The sequence below is a fragment of the Mastomys coucha genome, unplaced genomic scaffold (assembly GCF_008632895.1).
Source record: "Mastomys coucha isolate ucsf_1 unplaced genomic scaffold, UCSF_Mcou_1 pScaffold1, whole genome shotgun sequence".
Classification (NCBI taxonomy): domain Eukaryota; kingdom Metazoa; phylum Chordata; class Mammalia; order Rodentia; family Muridae; genus Mastomys; species Mastomys coucha.
The window spans coordinates 53,781,023-53,785,213 of NW_022196891.1; the positions used below are offsets into that span (position 1 = coordinate 53,781,023).

General features: G+C 43.5%; 1 protein-coding gene and 1 pseudogene across 8 annotated transcripts in view; one reads left to right on the top strand and one right to left on the bottom strand.

The window, feature by feature from the left end:
• Abl2 (ABL proto-oncogene 2, non-receptor tyrosine kinase) overlaps window positions 1-4,191 on the top strand; it is a 96,004-nt gene that overhangs the window by 38,896 nt on the left and 52,917 nt on the right. The window lies entirely within an intron of this gene.
• LOC116101885 lies at window positions 2,768-3,953 on the bottom strand (annotated as a pseudogene).

The window sequence follows — 4,191 nt, forward strand, 5'->3', positions numbered from 1 at the left end:
CAGGCTGGCCTCGAACTCAGAAATCCACCTGCCTCTGCCTCCCAAGTGCTGGGATTAAAGGCATGTGATACCACCGCCCGACTCTTGCCTCTTTTTCTTTATCATTAATTTATTTATTCACTTTACATCCTAGTCGTAGCCTCCTCAAACCCCCTCACAAGTCCCTCCCCCATCTCCTTCTCCCCTTCTCCTTTGAGAAGGGGGAGACACCCCACACCTCTACCAACCCACCCTGGCATATCAAGTCACTACAGGACTACGCACATCCTCTCCTACTGAGGCCAGACAAGGCAGCCAGTTAGTTCCCAGTATACTTTTAACTACTTAGGAAAAACATTTTTTTAAAAAATTATTTATTCATATGTGTAAGTACACTGTAGCTGTCTTCAGACACCCCAGAAGAAGGCATCAGATATCATTACAGATGGTTGTGAGCCATCATGGGGTTGCTGGGATTTGAACTCAGGACCTCCGGAAGGGCAGTCAGTACTCTTAACCACTGAGCCATCTCTCTAGTCCAGGAAAAACATTTTTAGTTGCATTTATTTCCCCTTGATTACTGATGTCTGAGAGGACTATGACCAGTTATTATAAAATGCATGGCCAAAAAACCACTTTCAACTTGTTACATAGTCTGTTAATACTTAATGTGCATCAATTTTCAGGAGAAAAGGCTTCCATTTTTAAAATCAAAATCTTAAAAGTTGCCTAGGAGCCAGCAAGATGGCTTAGCTGGTAAGGGTGTTTGCTACCAGGCATGTTGATGAACTGTATTCGTTCAGTCCTCACATGGTTGACGGAGAGAGTTGACTCTTGCAAATTGTCCTTTGACCTGCATTCAGAATATACCCCCCCACAATCACAGACAGACAGACAGACAGACAGACAGACAGACAGACAGACACACACACACACACACACACACACACACACACACACACACACTGACATAAAAGTTCTTTTCAACACTTGATTTTTTTATATACTACCTGAAATTTACAACAAAGTGACCTTTAGCTGCTTTCCACAATTAAATGGATTAACTGTTAAATGAATTAAGTCACTGCAGTTAAGTCCCACATTTTTTGTTTTGTTTTGTTTTGCTTTTTTTGTTTTTTCGAGACAGGGTTTCTCTGTATAGCCCTGGCTGTCCTAGAACTCACTTTATAGACCAGGCTGGCCTCGAACTCAGAGATCCACCTGCCTCTGCCTCCCAAGTGCTGGGATTAAAGGCATGCGCCACCACCGCCCGGCTAGTCCCGCATTTTTTTTACCTAATGTTTATTAGGATCTTTGTGCATATAGTAAAAAATGGCAGCAATTCTGACTACCATTGTGGCCTAGAGTAGGGTACTCTTTTGCATCCTGTTTGAGGATCCTGTGGTTGGAAGGGTGCTCCAGGACTTTCCTTGACTTGTGCCATTTTGGCAGAAGCCTCAAGGGTTGGGTTAGATCTCACTGGACCTTTGAAATAATTGGGACATTTAGTGTAGCAACCCGGGCTTAGGGTTCCAGCAGTAATTTTTATTTGTGTGGTTTTGTTTACCTTTTATAGTGGTTTTTGTTTTGTTTAGTGATTTTCTTCTTAAAGTGTTTTTTGTTTGTTTATGTATGTTTGTGCATTCATGTGTGTGTGTGTGTGTGTGTGTGTGTGTGTGTGTTCCATGATAAGTGTGGAGGTTAGAAGACAACTGTAGACATGTTTCTTTCCTGCCACTTTTGTTTAGGTTCTAGTGATTGAACTCAGGTCACCAAATATGGCAAGTACTTTATTCAACTGTGTGTGGTGGGGGGGCAGGATGTCATTTATCTCATGCTGGCCCTCAAACTTGTGTAACCAAGGATGACCTTGAACTTAATGAAATGATTTTTCTCCTTCCCCTACTGCCGTCATACTCAGTGTTTTTATTCTTTGCTTGCTCATTAGAAATTAGGGACTTTTTTCTTCCTCACTTGTTCCAATATGTCTAGTGCATGTCTAGATCCCTGAAGCCTCGTGTTCAGTCTTTGGCACTATATAAAGCGAGATGTGGTAATGTGTGCCTGTAATCCCAGCACTGATGAGGTAGGTGGTAGCAGAAGGCTCAAAATTCAAGGGCACCCTCATCTTCATAGTAAATTCAGGCTAGTCTAGGATATATGAGACTCTGATTTAAAGCAAAATTAAAACCTATTTTTCCATTGATTCATTCCATCCTAAGGTCTGTACATGAAAAGCAGAATTTTGTTCCTAAATGAACTAAACTACTTGAATTTTCTTAAGCTAGGTGTGACGATTATTCTGCTCTTTCTCCTAGACTTCTTCTATGACACTCTTGGTTTAATATCTTTAAAAGAGATTCACTTGCTTTCAGGGCGTGTGTGTGTGTGTGTGTGTGTGTGTGTGTGTGTATTTTATGTGATTTGAGAAACATGTCTCTTTGCCCACTCTTAAAATTATTTGGTATGTTTTTAGTAATTCTTTGAGAATTTTACTCATTGTATTTTAATATATTTACTAGTACTCCTAATTCCTCCCAGATTTACTCATACCCCTTTTTAAAAAAAAAAAATCCGCCAATTTGTGTGGAGTGATACCCTGTAGTATGGCTGACCAACAAGGCCACACCCTTAAGAAAGCTTACCCTCCCTCCCCTAGCTCCCTTAATTGTCAAGTTCTTCAGTTAGGGGTAGGTGCTTACAAGCCATTCCATTCCCTCCTCTGTGCCAGAGTACTGACTGACGTGACCTTATACATCCTGTGCAGATGTGCACAGCTGCTGGGAGGTCGTGGGTGTGATGTTCTGTCATGCCCAGAAGACACTGTTTTGCTTTGGTACTCTCCAGCCTTTGGCTCCTAGTCTTTCTGGGCATTTTTCACAATGGTCTCCAAGCTCTGTTCACTTGTGAATGCTCAAAGTTCAGTTTGGAAGGAATTTTTCTTATCGTAACTGTATAGCCAATGAGGATGTAAACATTTCTGTAGTGGGGGAATCCCTGCTATTATTTGTACACTGGAACATACTACTTAGACTAAAACTGTAGAGAATAACTGTGGTAGAGATCTGCCCAGAGCAGTGAAAAACAGCAAAACTGTAAGATGAATGAATGGTCAGAGTAAGGGATGGTGTACTGGGGTGAGGGCTTCATATTTCCCAGCTTGTGGGAAAATAGCAATGATGGAGTGAGTCTGCTTCTTCTGAAGCATGGCAGATCTCCATATGGCCCACAGCACGGATGTGCCTGGCTTTTCTGAACTGTGAACATGTCTGCCAGGCCCAGCAGCTGTACCAACCCCAGGCGTTGAAGACTCAATAAATACCCAGGTCAGAAACTCAAGGGCTGGTTGCTCCAGCAGGGACTATAGAGTCCAGTCTTTTTGTTATATTGGGGACTGTTGAATTAGCTGGACAATTTTCTGAGTAGTTTCTCATCAGGAAGGAAGAACCAGGACTGGATTGTAATTGATGTTGTCTAGATATAAAGTATGAAGCTGTTTCTCAAGTATCAGAGGAAGCTCTTTCATTCATCATGGATGGTGTATTGAAAGTATGGAGAACTGTTCCAAAGTATCCTTCAAAGAAAAACATGACAGAACCAGGGCAGTGATTGGCATCTAGGAGGGTTACAGTCATGATTTCTTGCCCAATTTCATCTAGAGGTAATCCATGGCTTTTACCAATCACCGGGGTTCGGATCCACTGCTCAGATACCTGCAGGTGACGATGTAAGAACTGGGGAACCTGGGAGAGCAGTAGAGGGGCCTGCCCAAGTGTTAGACAGGCCTACTGTGTGGTCACAGCGCATGTGGGATAAGAAGAGCCCTGTGGTTGGCACTAGCTCGGCGTAGGCCCCAAAAGTTAACAGCAGTGGGCATTTGGGGGACTATGACTCCGTTCATGGGAGCAGAGTTGGGGTGTCACCCAGTGGGGTCTTTGCCCAGAACAGCATTCCTGAGTGAGACTTCCACAACATGTGGACAAAAGAACAAGACCAGAAGCCCTAAGGGAAGACCACCCCAGACATGGAAGTAGACAGAGTAAACAAAAAGAAGGTGGCTGCTCGGAATGGCCAAGGTGAAGGCGCCCAATGCAGAAGCCCAGAGAGCATCCTTCACACCCACATGGGAGCTCAGGCCCTGCCATGATGATAATGGACTAAACCTCTGAACTATAAGTCAGCCCCAGCCGGGCGGTGGTGGCACACGCCTTT